The sequence below is a fragment of the Trematomus bernacchii genome, unplaced genomic scaffold (genome assembly GCF_902827165.1).
Source record: "Trematomus bernacchii unplaced genomic scaffold, fTreBer1.1, whole genome shotgun sequence".
Lineage (NCBI taxonomy): Eukaryota > Metazoa > Chordata > Actinopteri > Perciformes > Nototheniidae > Trematomus > Trematomus bernacchii.
Genome location: NW_022987739.1, coordinates 28,035,532 through 28,059,321, shown reverse-complemented (window position 1 = coordinate 28,059,321; position 23,790 = coordinate 28,035,532).

Genomic DNA, 23,790 nt, shown 5'->3' with positions numbered 1-23,790 from the left:
TCTATATTTTTCTCATACTGCCTGTGCTGCAGCACCTCTTTTCACCCTCTGTCTGAAACCAGAGCCCAGTCTGCTCTGATTGGTTAGCTTGTCGGCTCTGTTGTGATTGGTCAACAGCTTAGAGATGTCCCGCCCCTTAGACTATCACGTACAATGTGTTGGAGCGCTAGCCAATAGAAGCGTAAGCATTATATATCGCTATATTATTAGAGAAACTCCCTCTGGAAGGAACATGGGGATTTATACTTTGACGACCATTTCCTTTATTTTCCTTCTGTCCTTACCATTCCTTTAATTTTACTTTCCTTTCCCTTACATCCTTTCCTTTCCTTATCTCCCTTTTCTTTAATCATATTTTGTATCACCGATCTAAATCTGAATCTTAGAATAAACTAAAGTTTTCCAAAAAGTGTTGGGAGGTAAACGTACATATAAGCCTCAGAAAATTACTTCAAAACTGACCTTAAAGGTCCCGTGTCATGGCCATTTCTACTGATCATATTTCCATTGTTGAGGTATACTAGAATACATTTAAATTGTGCAATTTTCCAAACTCACATTGGTTTCTCATACAGCATCTCTGTAAAGTATATATCTGTAAAGTATTCACTCTCTGTCCTACACGGCTTGTTGGAGCTCCTGCCCCCCCCCCCCCCCCCTCCCTGTGAGCCCAGTGTGCTCTGATTGGTCGTGACGTTGCGAGGCTCGTTGCTGCTCGCCGCTGCTGCGAGCTGTTGCGAGGAGCGGACAGGTTTCCGGGTCGGCGATACAGCGAGAACAAGCGAAACTCATCCTGAGCACACACAAACACTCACAGCCGAAGTAAAAACAATAAGTGTGGCTTGATATTGAGTAAGAAAAAGGTTTATAACGCTGTGAGAATGGGTCTGCGGAGAGCATTTCTCCGCCATCCCAACTCGTCTATTACCAGCGTTCAGGGAGCTCTATGCAAGTCAATGGGGACTCCCTGTTAGTTAGCTTAGGGATCCTGGTGTGTGAGGTGCTCCGCGGATTGGTCCATTTGTTGTTGAGTTGGGTGTTCACACGTCACAGAACCCAGGAAGCAAACAATGGAAAAAGAGAAATCTCCAACGAGGCGTTCTGGGGCAGCATAGACAGGTCTTTCTGTGTTAGAGTTTTACTCGCTACAGGGTGTACTTTGAGGGCGTCTGCAGACCGCTTACATGCAGAAAAACCTTCATAACACACAATGGGACGGGTAATAACCAGAAAAGCATGACATGTCTCCTTTAAGAGAAGAACTTGAGTAAACGCACCTATTGCCCATCACTGCTTACAACTTCCACGCAGGCAAACGTTTAATAATGTATTACTTGGAAAAGAGTCTATGAATCTTATAAATAAATTAAAATAAATTTCAGCCACATGTTTCTCTCTGCTGCCACCTGTCTTTAAATCAATGCTGCCCCTTGACCTTCGGAGGGGGGGGGGGGGTCGATGTTTTCAAATAGGTCTTTCATGTCGGCTCATTGTCGGCTTTAAGAAGGATCCATCACAGAATCATCATGGCCTGTTTATCGACCGGCTACCGACGCCTCGAAGAATCTGGATCTGCTGAAGGCATTTGGGATGAGTCACAGCAAGAGGGAGGGGGTACAAGAGGGGAGAGGAGGCAGGAAAACCCCCTCTTATTTCTCCCCTAGAAGCCAAGGACATGCATGTTAAAGGATTAAACTGCGAGGGGGAGGAGAGGAGAGAGGGGAAAGGAAAGGAAAGACAAGTGAAAGGAAAGGAGAGGAGTGGGAATGAAAGGAAAGAACAGGGAGCAATAGGAAACGAGAGATACAAAAAAAATAGGATGAGAGAGGAGAGGAGAGGAGGAGAGGAGAGGTGAGGAGAGGAGAGGAGAGGAGAGGAGAGGAGAGGAAAGGAGAGGGGTTAAAGGAGCAGAACATGACAGGACAGGAATAAAGGAAAAGGGAAGTACATGACAGAAAATTACAAAGAAGGAAAGGAAAGGACAAAAAGGGAAAGGAAAAGTAAAGAAGGAGAGGAAGGGAAATGAAAGGAAAGGACGGGAGGATAGGAAACAAGAGGAAACGAGAGGAGAGAAGAAGAAAGAGAAGTAGGGAAAGGCGTGGTATTGGGGGGGGGGGGGGTAGGTGGGTGTTGTGAATGGAAATGAGGAGGATGGAGAGCCATTGATCATCTGTCTCCACGGGTTACAGAGACCTGACTTACAAGCATCAACACTCAAAGGCTGTATGAACTCTGTTGTGTGTGTGTGTGTGTGTGCGTGCGTGCGTGCGTGTGTGCGTGTGTTTATATTCTGTGCATGCCTCTGAGTGTAATATATTATGGTCTGCAAGTGTGTGCATCTTCTTCAAGGCATGGATTCTCCATTTTATTGCCAATACATCACAGCTATAACTAGCAGGACCAATCCTTGGAGCACCTCACACACCAGAATCCCTTGGCTAACTAACAGGGAGTCCCCATTGACTTGCATAGAGCTCCCTGGTTGGTAATAGACGAGTTGGGATGGCGGAGAAATGCTCTCCGCAGACCCATTCTCACAGCGTTATAAACCTTTTTCTTACTCAATATCAAGCCACACTTATTGTTTTTACTTCGGCTGTGAGTGTTTGTGTGTGCTCAGGATGAGTTTCGCTTGTTCTCGCTGTATCGCCGACCCGGAAACCTGTCCGCTCCTCGCAGCAGCTCGCAGCAGCGGCTCGCAGCAGCGGCTCGCAGCAACGAGCCTCGCAACGTCCCGACCAATCAGAGCACACTGGGCTCACAGGGAGGGGGGGGGGGGGGGGGGCAGGAGCTCCAACAAGCCGTTTAGAACAGAGAGTGAATCCACATACTATACAGAGATGCTGTATGAGAAACCAATGTGAGTTTGGAACATTGAACAATTTAAATCTATTCTAGTAGACCTCAACAATGGCATTATGATCAGGAGAAATGGCCATGACCTTTAAGGTTGTTTGTGAAGTTCATTTTCAAAAGACTGTATGCTTGTAACGAACGGAAATTGACACTTGTTGCTAAACATCTCTATAGGAGAATAAGCGGAAAATATGGAATAACCTTTTGTACGATATCATACGACCCATTGTATGAGAAATGAGAATATTATCGGATCCTTGCACACAAGAAAAGAATATTTCTTCCAACATTACAACTTAGTATCCCAGGAATAACCCTCATTAAGTGCCAATGAAAGGGGGTGCACCAACCATGAGGGTTTCTAACTGTATCTTTAGAAGCTAGATGTATGGAGATTTAAAAATACATATTTCGAGGAGAATCGATGATGAAGAAAACACAGAGAAAATGAAGAGGAGATGCTTCACATTACTCAGACATCTGTCCGCTCAAACACTCTCCGCTCTGAAAATCAAACTTGACATCCCCACACTGGGTGCCACTTTAAATTCTGCCCAACATCCGTACAGAAGATACTCCCACTGGATTCTCACTATGGCAGCTGAAACGCTTCTGCAAAACAAGAAGGATCCACGGAAACACAACCGAAAGACAATTAGACACAAAGGCAGCTGAAGAGGACTGTATCTCTTCATCAATGGCAGATGGATATTCCTCATTACTCGCCCCAGGAAGCCTTTTGCTCGCGCTAACCGGTGGGTCCAGGGATGATTAGCCTGGCGTGAACTTCCTAAGCCCCGAGTCCAAAGCGCTCTCCTCCCACTCCCCAGCATCTATGCAAACCTGCCTGTGTCAACTCAATTTATTTTCCAATTTCCCGCAGGGTGAAAGAGTGCCTCTCACTCTCTCTGTCCCTGTCTGCCATCTATCACTCCACAGCTCTCTATTATCTCCTCTGTCTGTCTTCCCGTGTGTCCTCGCCTCTTGTGTCTTACTCGTCTGTTTTCCAGTTTAAATTTCAGCTGCCATTGTGTTCCTCCTCTGGGTAGTGGAGTGATGACGCAGAAGAAGAAGAAGAAGAGAGAAGCAAAGTATTTATAGTTTATATAAGAGATGAAACAGTTAGTCGATTCAGAGCATAGTGCATTGACAGATAATGAAGCAGGCAACCATCTAACTAGAAACACTTAAGCATTTAGGGCAGAAGTAATCAATATATTTATATAAACAATGAATCACATGACTAATGGGAAATAGCTGTGATAAACCACATAGATATATAGATTAAAACCAACTCATGCACAGCAGCAACCAGTCGGTGGAAAATATAGAGTTTAGTGAAAAACAGCAGGCAATTAAAGATTAAAACCAAGTCTGACACAGCACTAAACAACAGGCAGACAGTTAGCATCTACATGTTAAAAAAGTGGAACATTTACAAGCTCCAAAAAATGTTTTAGTGATAAACCGCAGCGGTACGGAGATTAAAACCAACTCTGGTACAGCAACAAATATTACATTACATTACATTTCACTTGCTTTTATCCAAAGCGACTTACATACATTCAGTACTGTGGGCAATCCCCACAGGAGCAATTTGGGGTGAAGTGTCTCAGGGACACAATGACATGCTGACTGCAGTGGGACTCGAACTTGCTATCCCCTGATTCGAAGCGCACCCATACAGCGCACCCATACAGCGCACCGTACAGCGCACCCATACAGCGCACCCGTACAGCGCACCCGTACAGCGCACCCGTACAGCGCACCCGTACAGCGCACCCGTACAGCGCACCCGTACAGCGCACCCGTACAGCGCACCCGTACAGCGCACCGTACAGCGCACCCATACAGCGCACCCATACAGCGCACCCATACAGCGCACCCATACAGCGCACCCATATAGCGCACCCGTACAGCGCACTGTACAGCGCACCCATATAGCGCACCCGTACAGCGCACCCGTACAGCGCACCGTACAGCGCACCGTACAGCGCACCGTACAGCGCACCGTACAGCGCACCGTACAGCGCACCGTACAGCGCACCCATACAGCGCACCCATACAGCGCACCCATATAGCGCACCCGTACAGCGCACCCGTACAGCGCACCCGTACAGCGCACCCGTACAGCGCACCCGTACAGCGCACCCGTACAGCGCACCGTACAGCGCACCGTACAGCGCACCGTACAGCGCACCCATACAGCGCACCGTACAGCGCACCGTACAGCGCACCGTACAGCGCACCGTACAGCGCACCGTACAGCGCATCGTACAGCGCACCGTACAGCGCACCATACAGCGCACCGTACAGCGCTCCATAGACAGTAAGCACCTAAAGCTGTCAAAGAAAGTGGACTATTGAGAAGGAGTCCCTGGAGACCAAACTAGAGCAATTAGCTAAACAGGAAGTTAATATTAGACTTACATTTATCAGGTAGTTAAAAAACGATTTTAAAGAAATTATCTTGTTGCTCGATGTGTAAAAAGATGACTGGTTATTAACACAAGCCAAACTCTATAGGGAGATTCTACCGGATGTTAGTGGTGTGTTTTGCAAGGTTTGTATCTGTCCCCTAATCAGCCAATACAAATCTATGAATGCAGGTTTAAGTCGTATGTCAAGCAGAAATGTAACGTGTCCAGCATTTTCATTATATCCTTACATTTATAGCCTATGCCTTTTTAATGGAGAATTATGTATTCTGCCAATTTTCACTATGCATGTGATGTTATTGACTATTCTTTAGTTTGGATTAAGGTTTTTTTTAAAGCAAAATTCCATTCAAAAAAGTTTGTTCTGGTTCTAAACAGTCTTCTTTTCTAAAAGCAATACTGCATCTCATTTGCATGGAACAACCATTAGATTGTGTACATACATGTTCCATATAGTCATATCCATCAATAATGAGAAATATTGTCATTCATACCCTCATATTGATAAGAAATATATCACCCAGCCATGCTTGCACCTCCAGTTTACATATTCATGCTGCTCAGTGAACAAGGGGCTGGAATACACTATCGACTAAACAGGAATTTATCAGGCACAACAATTAATCTTGAGGGAGGCGAGTCTGTCTCAGTGTGTGTGTGTGTGTGTGTGTGTGTGTGTGTGTGTGTGTGTGTGTGTGTGTGTGTGTGTGTGTGTGTGTGTGTGTGTGTCTGCATCTGAGAGAGAAATGGGGCAAGCCTACAGGATAATATTGAAGATATCTTTCATGCTGACCGCCTGATACACAGCAGACGGATCAAATACAGACAGACAGACGCAGGATTTCAAGGGCCAGCCATGAGGAGACGCTCACATTCCTTCCACCTGCAGATCATATGACATTTACACAGGTAGCTGAGCATTATGGTAAATCTATTTATCATTTCCTTTAAAGGTGGGGTATGTAATGTTATTTCAGAAACACTTTTTGTTATATTCCATGGAATGCTCTTAACATCCCGATAGCAATGAATATATGAAATGCTTTGACAATAAATACATACAAAAAATTCATCTGTGGAAGCCGTGGCGCTGTAAAAAGCACGACCAATCATTTTAGCCGGCCCGGCTAAAATAACTGGATGGCCTACCTGCCTGTCAGCCTTCCATCTGTGCACAAACTTATCTCGTGCCCTCATTGGTCATGTGCGCGTTCGTGTGTGTTGGAGGAGGGGCTCTGTAAGGAAGTCTGAAGGAAGAGGCAGATTTTGTTCGGCTGCGTAGTTTCAAATTCTAGCGCACTCGAGCTGGTTTCTCCATTCTTACCTACCCTACCTTTAAGGAGGGACTTTCACCTTTTAAATAACATCACAGGGTCAACAGAGCGTGAATATAACAAGCTTAGAAAATGCTTGATAAACAGTAGACAACGAGAAATAAGAGCAAAGAAACCAATGCAGGAGTGCTTTATAGGGGGCGACTACATGACAAATGGAAGTCCAATTATATGGAAGTCTATGAGAAAATTGCTCTTCTTCTCACTTGATTTATTACCTCAGTAAACATTTCCCTGATGAGTTTATGGCCTCGATCGCTAGTTCCAAGTCTTCTTCAAAACAGCATGATGTTAATTTGGTAAATTATGTACGTATTTATAGAAAAATAGACGATAGAATACTGTATGCTGTAAGGCGGACACTAAATTGTGACAGTATTGTCCAGTTAGTGTGTTGTGTGGCTTCTGTCTTAGAACTTTAACCCTTTTACAGTGTGGTTGATTGATGATTGGTCGCCTCAACATGTCTTATTTATTTCCATCCAAATGAGTGTAGATATGACAGGTTTCAAAATGCCTAATGCATGATACGCAGTTCTGAATAAGCAAACACAAGGTTGTAAAACTGAGCTGTCAAAAGAGAATAAAAGAGCTATCTGTGTCCATGCAAAGCGTCACATTACACCTGCTGTCATCCCCTGACTTTCCTCCATACAAGGCTACATGAATTATTGAGCGATCCCATGCTTTGTCAACTACTACACCTCCGATTGAGCAGAATCAATATTCAACGTCCTTTTGCAATTTATAAAAAGACAGATCCATGTATCCCCAAGCTGGATAAATGAGGGGATATGAATATAATCATGCCATCATACAAAAAGTCACCCACAAAGCTGAGCACATGCTTCCTCTAGTTTCCCACAGGCAACAACTGTCTCTACTCTTTAGCTGTTTTTATTTTAAATGATGCTACAAACTCCTCAGCGGAGGATATAAAAACCACAACATTCAGAGTAATGTCTGCAGGTTTCTGTACTCACCTTTGTTAGGGAAGGAGTGTGTGTGTTCGTTGCTCGGTGTGTGTGTTAAGAGCTCCGCAGCGCAGTAAGCAGCCTCTCCTCTCCGTCTCACTCCCACTGTGAGCTGGAGTAGAGTGTGTGTGTGTGAGAGAGAGTGTGTGTGTGTGTTCCCTCTCACTGGCTATTGTTGCCGGGAGGGGAGCCAGACTGAGCATGCTCCAACATGAACAGCCATTGAGGTTGGCATGGAGACCAGAAAGCGGCTGCCGTGCTCGAGTTGTGAGGCTGACACACACACACACACCAGGTGCTGCTGATGAGATGTCATCACTGGTCGCGTTTCGACACTTGATTAATCCTTCACTCTCCTTCGTTTCATCCACTTCACACAGAATAAAGTGACAGCTGCACACACACACACACACACACACACACACACACACACACACACACACACACACACACACACACACACACACACACACACACACACACACACACACACACACACACACACACACACACACACACACACACACACACACACACACACACACACACACACACACACACACACACACACACACACACACACACACACCTCAGTAAAACACCTGATGTTTAAGCCGAGAGAAAAAACAAGTAACCCAAATAATATCCCTCCCACTATCCTGCCATAATCCCATTTTGCATCAGATCTCCATAAAGATATTTATATATAAAACCTCCCATATGGAGATGTTGTTACTTAATTAGAGACACAATATTGGCATTTACATTTTTTTTACAACTTATTTGAGTCCTTTGTAGATGCCAATGCACCTATTCCTTCCCATCTAATTGCAGAGAACATCAAGTCTGTCCTCTGGTGGATATGAATGTCAACTCTCTATTCATGATTTACATACTGTGGCTTAAAACTCAATAATATATTAACAATATGATTGAATAAAATGTCAAGGTGATGTGTAACCAAACACAATTTGCCAAAGTATGCTATATACTGTAAGCAGCTTTGGTCCTTAGTGAAACATTTGCCCCACTTTAACGTCCAAGCTAGAAAACTGATAAGCCGTTATCTTATCCCTCATAGGTCAGTCTCAGGTAAGACAGGTGGATGTTTCTGTGTGACTGCAGACACTGTTGTTGTCTCCACGTATTCGACGCATAATAACAGCGTATGATTTACCTGCACCATCATCGTCATAGTGGTGGAAATGTTCTTATCAGGCAGATGTTTAAATATTTCAATTAAAATCTACCAATACGGATGACTTTCCAATAATATTGTACTTAACAAAGTCATTATTTCAACACCAAAACACAACCCCCCTTTTACCAAGTTGTAGTCGTAAGCATTGGTAAGGGAGCAATCTAGATGTCATCCTGTAGATTGAGGCATCAAATCAGATCGCAACGAACAAATGTGTTATGATGGAAGGAGTGGACAATCGATGTGTTTTGTTGTTTAATTTAGAGGACTTGTCATCACTTATCATCATATATCAATATCAAGACAATGCTATTTAAGTGCTGATATGATAACCTTGTCTATATTGCACCAATGACCTTCATCTTCATCAAGGATATGAGTGGTATTGACCGTGAAGGGCAGCATAATGCATCAGGACTCACAGGAGAATTTTATTAAGAGGAAGAATATGATTGACAGCAATCAATGTTTTCTTCTCCCATCATGAATTATGAAATGATTGGAGCTCTTCACATACCACTAGCTTGGATTTAATTAGGTCTCAAATGTACCTCAATATAATCCCATTTTCCTCATTAATATGCACATTTATTTACACAGCAGGATGCTCCAGGTTTAATCAGATCTTCTGCTCAGTGGGAGGACCATGTGTCGTACAAATGAATAAATTGAACAGGCTCTGCATCGAACTAAAGGAATGAACATTGCTTCGCAGAACGATGCTCCAGCTGTGTATTCCGGATATTTGTCGCCAGCTGCTGTGTGTTGTAGTGACGGTGTGTCGGTGTTGGTTGGCCACACTTCCCACTTCCTGTGGGAAGTACAGTCACGAAATGCACCATGTGGGAATCAGCCAGCAGCTGATGTGTGTGTCTGTCAAACACAAACCAAGCAGCAACCTCCAGGTATGAAAAGCGAAACCGATGCAGAAGTGATTTAAATCTGCATTCTTTCAAATGGCCAGCAGGGGGCGAATTCACTGGTTGCAAAAATAATTGAATAGAAGTCTATAAGAAAATCACCCTATACTTCTCCCCTGATGTATTACCTCAGTAAACATTTCCCTGATTAGTTTGTGGTCACAAATTCTAGTCTAGAAATGAAAGACTTCTTTAATACAGAATGATGCTTATTTTGTGAATTATGATCCCATTTACAGAATAATAGACAATAACGTTGTGTTTGCTTGTGACACAGTGTTCTCCAATGTGGGAGTTGTCTGTTTTTTACAACTTCAACCTTTTCACAGTGTGGTTTCAGTTCATGAAAGGTTTGATTTAATGTTGCCTAAAAAAGCTGATTTAGTGTTTGGTTGTACTTAAATCCACCCCATTGTGTTACTTCTTGTTGAAAATGCAGTAGCACTTGTGAAAGCAGTAATGTCACTTCTGGTTGTTCAGAGATTGTATTTTTATGGTTTATTGCACTTATTGTAGTTGCTTTGATAAAGCGCCAGCTAAATGTAATGTAACTTCTGGTTCCAAACTTGATGCTTCAAAACCCCTAGTCCACATGGCGACAGGTGACATTACAGTGACTCTGTCCACTTCTTATACAGTCTATGATCCTAAAAATGCCTAAAAGTGACAAGTTAAAAGAAAATATGGGTCCCTTTCAGCAATATTATACACACTTGTTTTGTTTTCCTACCAAGCCAAATCTTGAAAACACCACTTAGCAAATAGAGAAAATAAAGAGATATCAGGTGATGAAGAAGCCATTATCAGCAGTCAATGCATCCCACTGGCAGCAGGGAGTGTGTTCTCTAAGCACCTGCTGTTCGGCATTTCAAGGATACCTGCCATCAACAGGAACACATTCAAATGTTTCAAGGCTGTTAAAACGTTTCTCCAATATTTAGCAGCTCCATCACACATCAGACGATTAATATGCTGACAACAGGAGGGCATTAATGAGACCTCTGTGTGTTGAATATACACTATGTAGTCACTGCCAATAACGTGCCGAAATCCACTTTTAAATTCATAATTTAAATTCTGCAACAAATGACTCAGGCTATAAACAGGCAGGTGCTGAAAGTAGAACCAACAACATGAGAGGCAGAGTAAAGCAACTATTTTGATATCAATTAATTATGTGACCATCAAATGAATCAACCTCAGCAAGTAAGTCAAAGAGTACTCTGGCAGAAAGGAAGAGAAATGTGAGTCAATTCAGGGCATACAGACTTTGAATATATTTTTATCTGATAGTAACGATGCAATTTACAGAGGCCCTACTATGCTTTTTCTTTTCTGGGTTTCCCTTCATGTAGTGTGTTATATCGATTTTAGTGCATGTAAATGGTCAGCAAAGGTTAAAATCCCCCCCCCTGTAGCGCTCCAACACATTGTTTGTGATAGGCTAAGGGGCAGGACATCTCTTAGCGGTTGACCAATCACCACAGAGCCGGCCAGATAACCAATCAGAGCAGACTGGGCTCTGGTTTCAGACAGAGGGTGAAAAGAGGTGCTGCAGCACAGGCAGTATGAGAAAAATAAAGAGCTGTTTGAACATTAAAGCATGGAGACATGTCCCAGGAGAGACACTACATACTGATATACACCTGAACATCAGCAGGAGAGGACTCTTTAAAGTAGAGACACTACATACTGATATACACCTGAACATCAGCAGGAGAGGACTCTTTAAAGTAGAGACACTACATACTGATATACACCTGAACATCAGCAGGAGAGGACTCTTTAAAGTAGAGACACTACATACTGATATACACCTGAACATCAGCAGGAGAGGACTCTTTAAAGTAGAGACACTACATACTGATATACACCTGAACATCAGCAGGAGAGGACTCTTTAAAGTAGAGACACTACATACTGATATACACCTGAACATCAGCAGGAGAGGACTCTTTAAAGTAGAGACACTACAACTGATATACACCTGAACATCAGCAGGAGAGTACTCTTTAAAGTAGAGACACTACATACTGATATACACCTGAACATCAGCAGGAGAGGACTCTTTAAAGTAGAGACACTACAAACTGATATACACCTGGACATCAGCAGGAGAGGACTCTTTAAAGTAGAGACACTACATACTGATATACACCTGAACATCAGCAGGAGAGGACTCTTTAAAGTAGAGACACTACATACTGATATACACCTGAACATCAGCAGGAGAGGACTCTTTAAAGTAGAGACACTACATACTGATATACACCTGGACATCAGCAGGAGAGGACTCTTTAAAGTAGAGACACTACATACTGATATACACCTGAACATCAGCAGGAGAGGACTCTTTAAAGTAGAGACACTACATACTGATATACACCTGAACATCAGCAGGAGAGGACTCTTTAAAGTAGAGACACTACATACTGATATACACCTGAACATCAGCAGGAGAGGACTCTTTAAAGTAGAGACACTACATACTGATATACACCTGAACATCAGCAGGAGAGAACTCTTTAAAGTAGAGACACTACATACTGATATACACCTGAACATCAGCAGGAGAGGACTCTTTAAAGTAGAGACACTATATACTGATATTAAACCTGAATAATATAATTTGTCATCTTTAATATTATTCATAGTGTATAGCTCTTGTAATTTTTGCAATATTGTGGAGCTTAAAGACCTGATAGCATAAACATGGCGCATTATTCATGTGAAAAGTAAAGAGCTTTGTCATTTCTTGGGCTCAGACTCAGTCAGACACATTCCTGTAGAAGCCAATAAGGGGAAGCCTTTACGGCATGAGTATATAATGTATGGGAGTGTGTGTGTGTGTGTGTGTGTGTGTGTGTGTGTGTGTGTGTGTGTGTGTGTGTGTGTGTGTATATCCGTGTTCTGTTGTCAGACCCACGCAGAGGTCTTGGTGGTCCTGACACCGAGGGTTCGAGATGTGATGGATCCTCTGAGCTGCCTCGCTCTGCCGGGGACTCACGCTTAGATAATTTATGAGGGCTTCACCATCGGTTCAATAATTCATAGGGCACTCGCTTCGCCGTGGGTGAGTCACGGACAAGCCTTTTACTGAGTAAAGAGGGAGAGGGAGAGAGAGACATTTGTGGGGCGCAAACTCAATAACAACTTGCCACATCATTACTTTTTGAGGACTGCTAAATTTAGCCCTGCTCTATGACTCAGGAGAGGAGGGTGAGCCAGCTTTTAGTGACGAGTCAGTAACCCTGGGAGCCCAAAAGCAAAAAGCAGAGTAGGGTTTTCTTAAACTAACAAACATAGCATAGCTTTGAAGACAAGACAGACTTCAGTCATGTCATATGTCTATATAGAGAGGGGATGACTTGCTTTTTAATGCTAAACCGGAAGTTAGCATCACAAGGGATACCTCGTCTAAAGGCAATGGGATTTTTCTATTCGATTTCTGAATATGGCACCTGTGTGGACTCCCAGATGTAAATAGCTGACTATAAACACCTTTTGTTCAGCAAGATAATCTCCACATATAACACCACGTCAATTATTTTTGAAGCGTCAATGCATCTGCCAAGAGTACAAAGCTAATGCTAGGCTATAAACAAACCGGTTGCCTGACTTCGCACTATCACCGCTAAGCTAACGGTGGTTAATGTTCGGCATAATGACGTTAAGAAGTTTAATTTAGCTACCTGTCATTTTCATGACACAGAGAAGATCCAGACATTTACCAGTAGGGTTTTTAATGACATACTTTATTTCTAAAAACGAAAGGGATGACTTTCTACCTTGCTCTTGAAAAGATACGTTTTTTCCTTAAAACAAACTGGATAGGTTTTGGGAAATCTGGAAAACCTTTTACGACTTCCTGGAGCATAATGGTCTACTTAACATGATTGGGTGAATGAAGACACTTGAATATTATTTGGGATGCTTTTCTATTTTCTTTTCTTCTTTCATTATTTTTTCTGTTTTGTTGATAGTATGTAAAGTCTGACTTGTTTATTAAGTGTCATTTCTATGCATAAAAACGAATAAATAGATGTTTGAAAAAAAACAACATTAATATCTCTTCAGCTTCAGTAACCCCATACCTGATTTCAGACATCTAATCAAAACCCAGAACAGAAAATGTGAAAATACTAACTAATTTCCAGGGTATAGGACTCATTCCTGCACCACTCCATTATTACTCCCACACAGGGGAAGCCTAATAGAGTGTGCACAGGCAGTGGTTTCACACAATGGGAGACCTCCCTGCTGCACAATGGTTGTTACTGTTAGCACTGCTGGGGAGGAACAATGCATTGTTGTTGTCCCCCTTGGTGAGATGGTAGTGTTTACACATCGAAGGGGGGGGGGGGGGGGGGCTGTGTTAATACAGGACGTCGTAAATGTTGTCCTTTGCCAGTGTGTTTATCCGGCGCTCGATTGCTTGGCAACCACAGGGGCATTGTGGGGCATTTTGTTGCCTGAAAATCAATAGAGTGGTGGGTGAGGCTGATGGAGAGGGAAACACACAAATGAACTAAGTGTCACACATTCAGTAAAGTAGACACAGGCTCGACCCACTGAACTATATTAAAGGGGACCTGTCATGCAAAATGCACTTTTTGATGTCTTTTATATGTAAATATGTGTCCCCGGTGTGTCAGGGAACTCACAAAGTGTCAGAAAATAAAACCCTCTCTCTTTTCCTCCGTGCGCAAATCTCTAAAAATGGGGGTACAACGGAGCTGATCCAGATTTGCCATCCGATATGACGTAACATTTAAAAAAAAAAAAGCTTTATACCCCAAATCAGCACTTTAGTAACAGGAAGTGAAATAGAGGGATATGAGGCATGGCTAGAATGGGTGATCTGTTTGGTATTTTGAGCAAAACACTTCATAGACATGTTTTTTATATATTTTTATATATCTGAGACCTATGCTATTGCCTAAAAATAGCATGATAGGTGACTTTTAAAACATCCAATCTGGCTCTCTATCAACTGGCAGAAAATTCACTGTGAATACAATTGTATAATCTACTTTTCACTTCCCTATATTACCTGAGGTGTAAAGGGGAATGAACACGAGGCGTCTGAGCAATGAAGCAAGTGGAGCAAATGTATCTCAATTATTAAATAAGGGGGAAGTAAAGTTATAGTTCAGTTATAAGTCAGAGTTGGCTCTTAAAGTTAAACAGTTATTTCAATTTTTCAGTGCTGATAGCTGTTTTTTTACTTCATCCAAGAATTTAGGAGGCGAGAAAATGCAGGAAATGTTTTCCAGATCCCCTAGCTCTCAAATTATATTTCTTTCTAAGTCGGCTCCACCATTTTAACATGACCATGGGTATGCAAACACAAACAGTTATCCTTCTTCAGGAGAGCATCATAACAGAACAGAACTGATTTGTGCTAGCTGGTAACTGCTTGTTTATTAAATTACAGGAGCCCCAATGTTGTCCCTTCACTGGCTTCCAGTAACTGCTAGAATCCACTTCAAGACACTGGTACTTGCGTACCATGCTGTGAATGGATCTGGCCCTTCCTACATCCAGGACATGGTTAAACCATACACCCCAGCACGTGCACTCCGCTCTGCATCAGCCAAACGGCTCGCTGCACCCTCACTGCGAGGGGGACCCAAGTTCCCATCAGCAAAAACACGTGGGTTTGCTATCCTGGCTCCAAAATGGTGGAATGAGCTCCCCATTGACATCAGGACAGCAGAAAGCAAACACATCTTCTGGCGCAGACTGAAAACTCATCTCTTTCGACTCCACTTCAAGAAATAAAATGACTAACAAAGCACTTATATACTAATAAAGGACTGGCTTATCTAAAGCCAGTTGAGTAGCACTTGAAATGTTTTGGCTCTATGAAACCTGATGTACTTATATGATTCTGTTTTCTTCTAGTTTGTATCTTCTTGGTCGAATGCACTTATTGTAAGTCGCTTTGGATAAAAGCGTCAGCTAAATGTAATGTGATGTAATGTGACCATACTGACAATAACATGGCCCAATATTTAAAGCACCTTCATGCAACCAAAAAGCATATTTTCCATTAGAAAGACGCAGTGTAATTTGAACAGGATGTGAATTAGATTTAGGAACATGATGTTTTCAGTAAAAGGGAGAAATCATTGAAGCACTTTAATCGTGTTGTACAATTTGGAAAAACATTGCGTTGTCCTAGTCAGTATCTCTGTTAACTATAGAGTGTGAGAAGGATATGGGTAATACAAAATGACTTTAGCATACATAAGAGACGATATTAAATACTATATCACGACGTCTTTGATGGCAACCTCGGTTGGTCAGTCCATCACTTTATCCGTACTTAATATCTCAGCATCTCGTAAAGGCTTTTGTTGTTTTGTAAAGATATTCATGATTCCCAGACGATGAATTCTTCCAACTGTTATGGTTAAATCACCCAAGTGCCACTAAGACGTGAAACGTATCTTTTAGTCAACAACTATAAAATGGTTTGTTAGGAAATGTAAACATTCAAATTCCCTTCAGGATGAATTGTAAATACTTTCTTGATCATTTGACTGTTTATGTAGTTAAATACATCAGCATATAATCCTATATCTGCAAAACTAATGAGATCAGCCATAATCCTTGACTTCATTTTGTGTTCTTAGCTCAAATGTAAATGCTAATATGAAGCTTTACGTTCGTTAGTACCGCTGTCTACATGTAATGCCTAACAGATGGAAGCGTGGCTGTTTTGTGAGGCTTTTCTAGGTATTAACAGCACTCTGTTCTTACAGTATAGTAGCTGTGAGTGAACACTAGCATATTCAAAGTGCTAAAGTGAGAGGAGGCGCTGCTTCATTCATGACGTTGGAGGGTGCACAATCCATCTCTCTGGGCTTATAGTATGATAGATGGGGTCACAGTTAATGTTTTTTTGCAGTTTCAATTACAATATTCTTGCCTTTTATGCAAAGATACTGTCTTTAATTTGCTTGTTTTTTTTGCTGAACAACAGACCAAACCCATATATTCAATTTACAGCGATTTAAAAAATAGAAAGCTGGGAACAAAGTATGATTAATGAATGACTTTAAAGTAAAAAGTAACTAATGTTTTTGCAGTACTGACAAAAATACTGAGAAGCAAGATCTGGTTTTTCCCTATTGTGACATTTTCACTGCTACAGTACACATGGCAGTGTTTTATAATAGAGTGATGGTTGCACACTAAAACGTTTTGATGATCTGCTGTACTCAGCGCCATGCAGCCAAATCTGCTGATATTGATGTTTTTATTGGCAGGGCACTAGAACATGTGACCTGCCGGGGAAAATGGGAGATAAACAGAAAACACATAATCATTCTGAGCCATTTAACCACTGTCATTATTTCATTTTTTCCCGCATTCACACGTTTGCTAGGAGAGGAAATGGCAGAATCCTATTAAAATGTCATTTACACTTCAGATGTCACATATAAGGAAATATATGACCTGTATTGTCAGATGTGTTTGTGAACGAGTAGGTGAGCGTACCGTACATCAGTGTGTACACATGCTCCCTGCTGAGCTGATTAAAAGCCTCATGTGCAGAGGGGAGGCTTCTATCATAATCAGCATGTCTGCAGCTGCACAGAACACTGAATAAACCCGGTCCTGCTAATGGGAAGCCCTGAAATCCAATTTTCCTGTCAATCTATCCGGCTGCACAGCGTACCGTGCAGTTCCTCTCCAAGCTGGAGTGCTCGTACGTTCGTATCTCCATGTTTCCTCATCAGCCCGCCCTGATTGCTCCCCTCCAGATGAAACCACAGATCTGGTTAGTGTGACTAATGTACGGCAGGATTATGCCAGATGGGAACTGTTAGACTACCATACCGGAGGCTTAAAATGATCCTATTTAGAGGAAAATGATTGTACAGAAATCATAACTAGGAGAATAATTGGGCGTAAATGAGGTACTTTCACTGAGAACTACTTTTTGACACACCCACAACTGTACTACCAATATACTGTCTGTAGCTATAAGGGGGCGACAGTAGATCATGGACTTGGCTTGGGAACCAAATGGTCACAGGTTCTAAAACCAAGTATGGATTAAAAAAAACAAAAAAAAAACTTAGTGTGTAGTTTTTTGGGGGTAAAATTGTATTTTTTACTAATGTACTGCAGGATTATGCTAATTATGATAACTGTTAGACTACCATACCGGCTTACAATGATCCTATTTAGAGAAAAATGATTGTACAGGAATCATAACTAGGAGAATAATTGGGCGTAAATGAGGTACTTTCACCGAGAACTACTTTTTGACACACCCACAACTGTACTACTGTACCTATAGCTATGAGGGGGCAACAGTAGATTATTAAGATATTGAAGTGACTGTTATTTTGTATATATTGATTGTTGTGCTTTTATGTATGTCTTAATGTGTGCATATGTATATATATGTCTTTGATTGTGTATATATATATAGGTATATACATATTTGTATACATATTTTTATATATATTTGTATTTTTGTATTGGGGATTGTGGGAAACGGTATTTCAATCTCTGTCTGTACACACAAACTGAAAGATTGACAATACATTTGACTTTGACTGACTTTGACTTGACTAGATCATGGACTTGGCTTGGGAACCAAATGGTCACAGGTTCTAAACCAAGTATGGATTAAAGAAAACAAAAAAAACACTTAGGCCCAATCCCAAACCACGCCCTACACACTACCCCTCCGTGACGGAGTGAACTCCGTGGAGGGACATTCGCAGCTCAACGAGGCTCCCTCCTGTCAGATGGAGGGAGTGAATACAGCGGCAAGCTTTGGGACAAACTCCCCTCTCTCCGGCAGAAACAGGAAATGCCGTAACTGTATGTAACAATGGTTTCAAATCAGCATCTCTTTGACAAAAAATTAAAATTAATAACTAAAATAAAACTCCAAACATCTTTCATTGTGTTACTTTTTTGTAAAGCTCTTTTAGTTTTAAACCTGATGTTTATAAGCTTCTTAGTTTTTGCAACAGTCTGTAAATATACACAACTTTATAATAAAATGCACACACTTACCTTTTTCTAGACTAAACACAGGTATACGATCCTAAGTTAAAAAAATATGAGGTTATCATGAGGTTGTCAACATCGCAGTTTATCAGTGGATGTTTGCTGGAACTGTTTGTAAACAGCGTGTTTCCTGACGGACACACACAGCGTGACTCCGGTCAGGTAGAGACCGGTCTCAAGTCAGCACCGATGCAGACTCGCTGTTTGATGGCTTGATAACCCACTCCCCCTCCACACCGCTCCACACTCGTTGGTTTGGAACACCAACGGTAAATTGTATTTTTGCTGAGTGAAAGTGGTTTTAAAACACATAAAACAATATAGCGTATCATGGTACTTTTATTGGTTCTACATTGTAAAGAGGGTTATTGTACAAATGGGGTATTTATTGTATATCTGGAAACGCTGTTGCAGATATAGGCTAGAATCACTTTCATCATCATTTCTGCCAATAAAAACCCACCACTAGAATCTGCCAAAAATATCCCCAACAGGAAGAAGATTGTTTACCATGCTAAACAGCTCTGCTTTATCTGATATTGCTCCATAACATAACAGAGTGCCAAGAGGAACCAGCATGCATCTGAATAAACATGAGCCAACCAGGATATTGGCAAGTAAATCTATTGCTGTGCAGAAATACCACCGGGCTTCATTCATCTGCGAAATGGACGCCTCTCTTAATATTCAGCCTAAATTAATCGGCTCAGTAGATACAGTAAGCACAGGGTTGTTGACACATCAATGCATCTGTGCAACGTATCTGCAGATGGTGCATCGGACTGAATGTACTGACTGGATCACATTTAATCAAGGCGAGATTAGCCTCTTAAACGCAGAGATCAATGTTATTCCTCTTTTCCCGAGAGCTTGTAAAGACTGTGCTGCGTGGGAGGCGGAAATAGAAACACATTAGCCATCAAAGTTCAACCAATCTTCATAGTAATAGTAGGAAGCTACGGCACACAGTACTATGAATCATCAGCATTTACACATGAATAGAAGGGGCTGGCTGTTTTATAATGCAGGAAAGGCTTTTTGTATCTCAATTACGCCGCTCTTGGGAAGAGGCAAGGCATCAGGAGAACTCTGTGAACTGCAGGAGGAAGTGATCCTGCATGAGGCTGAGGTGCATGTCTGCAAAAAATACAATAATGCCCAAGAGCGTAACACTGTGCATGGAAGGTGACATAACAAAGGGGGCCAAGGAAAGCCAACAAAGTCTCTGCACATTGAATAACATCACATGGAAAAGCCATTAGAGGAGACCTTGGGCTATCTCTGGATGAAAAGGCGCAATAAACAGTGAAGCTGTTGCCATAAATAAGAGCTTCTAATGGTAAACATGGACAACACTGTAGAAAAAGTTCAAACATTTCAAATAAGCCAATAAAACGTACATTTTTTAGGTAACACAACTCACATTGCTTAGTTACAGGTTGTTACACTGCTTGAATTGTTTCACACAACATGCTTGTCATTAAACCGGTAAAACTATGATAAAAATGCGATATAAAACTCACAATAACCCTTTTGTTTGTAGCAGTAAACACAGTATACTTCCAATCTCAAGACCCTGGATTTGTGTACAGAAAACAAAACAGAATATTTAACTGGAAAAAAAGGGGATAAAGGGAGATGACCTTTCCTACAACATCCTCTGGTAACATTTCTATTTCAGCACTTCATGGGGGAGACAGACAGAGAGGGGGAGAGGGGGGGGGGGGGGGGGGGGGGAGGATGCTCCGACCAGAAGATGAATCCATATTTTACCAACCAAACAGCTAAAGGCGAGGCAGACACAGAGAGAGTGAGCTCAGCCTCTCCAGCAGACACTTCCTCTGGGAGGCCGCTGATCAACTAACCAACCTCTCTGCTCAACACGCCGATTCAGCAGCTCTCAGGATTATCCCTCTTACTGGTAAAAAATAAATAAAAGTGCTCTGATCTCTAATAGTCCACAGGAAGGTTGTGGACATAAATACATGTTCTCACACACACACACACACACACACACACAAACACAGACAGGCAGAGGCCGTCAAGCTGTCAGGTAGAGCAACAGCAAGGCTTTCAAGCTCATTAACATTCTGCATCTGGCTTGAAAACACACATGAACACACATGAACACACACACACACACACACACACACACACGGGGAGCAATCTCCTCTGAGGGAAATATATTTTGCCGGTGAAATGCCACAGCCTTCACTATATAGATGGGAAGCTGGAGAGAACAATACCTCACTGCGTGGCGTGTTTATTCCTGGTTCTTTAAGAGAAATGCTCACGGGCAAAAACGCACTCAGTCAGAATGCTATTTCGTTTTTTTCTGGGTTTGTTTTTTGTGAAACAGGCACTTATGAGGGTTTGCCAGAGGGAGGGTTTTTATGAGGGATTCTTGTTGTTATAAGAGATTTAAAAAACTGCTTGTCCATCTGATAACTTGCTGTGTTGTGGTTTTATAGAGATCATAAAATCAGATTGGGTGATAATATGAAATTGTATTAGATGTAGAGCAAGGTAAAACAGTGTGAGATCTGAAATGCTCTATATTCTTCATTGGGTTTTACTCTAATGAAATACTTCCCTGGTGATTTTTATAAGAACCATAAAGAAATGTGATACTGGTGTGATGGTTATTGGAATATTACTTTTCTCGTAAATGATTAAACATGACGCATACAAAAATGAAAGTCAAATCTTACCTTAAAAGCTTTAGAGCGCTGACAAACTGATTGGGCCGTCCATAGTGGTTCTTGAATCTTGATACCTGAGGAAAAACAATGATACAAATGTTTTAGCATTGACAGTGGAAGTTTCTAGCACTGGCTCCAAAGGTTGTCAGATGATGGTTGTGTTTAGAGAGCCTTGCTGCAAAAACATTGATAGATAAATAGATATATATCTTAATCCATATCGTTTTGTTCTCGGATTAGACTCGCAAACGCAGACACATTACTGTAATTGCTTTCCAAAGCTGCACGCCTCACAATATTACAGAAATGGTTGGATGAAGTTCCCCCTGATATCTTATTATGGTTTGAAAATATGATGTCCATTTTGTCATTGGAGGGATTATCACATGTGATGAGAGGAACTCTTGATAAGTTTGCTACGGACTGTTCTCCCATAGCATTAACCATTAAGAGGAATAGTTTAGTGTTATAACTAAGGGCGTAGATACTGTATAATATAACTTTTCACACTGCACTTAGCTGTTACTGCTGCTGTTTTGTCTTGTTTTGGGTTAGGGTTAGGGGGTTGTTGTGTTGTCTGTTTTTGTTCCATGGGTTTGTTTTGTTGCGTCCCGGTCAATCTTTTGTCCCAGTAGCCACCAGGCTCCACAATGAAGGATTGACCCCCTAATAAAACTCATAGCAACATGCACTGTATATGTACCTAAGACTTGCACTGTATATGTTGACACTTTCACACTTACATGTATATATGTAACATATTGTATACTGTCACTTTATTTAATTTGTTATTCTAATTATTCCTAGTTGAAACACCTTCCTGTGTTTTTATGTTAATTGTGTTGCTGCTAAAACACCTACATTTCCCTACAGGGATCAATACAAAGGTGTATCTTATCTTAAATGTAGGCTTCGGTATTGTGACTGTCTAGAATGAAAAATATGAAAAAGGGGAAAAAGAATAAGGCAGTTAAAGGGAGCAGGATACATGTAAGTTTGGACAGAAGTATAAGAGGAACATTAGAGCATGTAGCGTAGAGACAGAAAAGGGAAAACGAGGTGTAGAAAATGCTACAAACGGTTATTAGAGAAGGAGAGGAGAAGGGTTTGATGTGGATGGAGAGTGGGCACAGCTGGAGCTCTGTCTGCTGCTTCACTCATGGTTACACAGATGATGGGTGGAGAGGTCACGCTTTGAGGGAGCTTTTACCCAGCCACAGGCCATCAGAGAGGAGGAGGTGCTTTTAAAAAAACGACTGCACTGACAGGAAACTGCAGCCGCTGCATGCTGAGCCAACTCAAAGTAACCACCTCCCCTCTTTTGTCTGACCTACTGGAAACCTGCCTCACAGTCACTTTACACAAAGCAGCTTTCCAGGTGGTGCTAGAAATATAGAGAGTGGTGCATGAAAGAGTCCTAAAACCCGCAAATCAGTATGAATTTTAACACTTCCACATACTATTTCAAATTTAGAAGGTATCAGGCTTTCTCTTTATAGCAAAGGCTAATTTATCTAAGGCTAGACATGAGAGAGGTTTTTTAAGCATTGACTGATTTTCTGGGTTTTTCCAAAAGATGGATATTGTTTGACTCGCATGGTGAAGAGAAAAAACATTTAGTGTTTTTGTGGTGGTTATTAAGTCTTGGAATCACAGATAAAACACCAAGAATACAGAGTTAAGGGCGTTCTGGTAGTTTAGCCTCGTCTCAAAGTTAACATGTTTTTGGTTAGAGGTCTGAAATAAGAATCTGTAGTTAACACAAGTTGAAGATATTTTTCCACATTTTGATCTACGACATAAAATACATCATTATATTTCAACTGGTGAATGTCCAAAGCTTTTATGAGTCATGAAAATGATCAACCGGTGACTCAATGACACCACTAAACATCATTATGCTGAGCATTAGCCGCTTTTAGCTTAGCCGTGGTGATGTAGTTTGTTTACAGCCTAGCTTTAGCTTTTTACTTCTGCCGATTGCGTTTCCGCTTCTAAAATCATTAAGGTGGTGTTAATAAGTGGAGGTTATCCTTCTGAACCAAACATGTAAGTATCATAAATGTGTGCTTGCCAGCTTCTCTCTGCAATAGACTGAAATCCAATGTAAAATCATTGCTTTTAGTTGAGGGAGCTTTTGCGTTGTTAACTGTCAGGAGAACAATAATGTAAATGTGAATGAACAATCAGTTTGAACAAAGCAGTGTGTCATACTTGGGAAAAAGGCAAAGAACATGCTAGTCTTTTTGTCAGGTCATTGTGAAGCGTCTGTTGTCCTCTACTACAAAGAACCAGGTCCCTGAAAAATGAACTAAATCTCTGC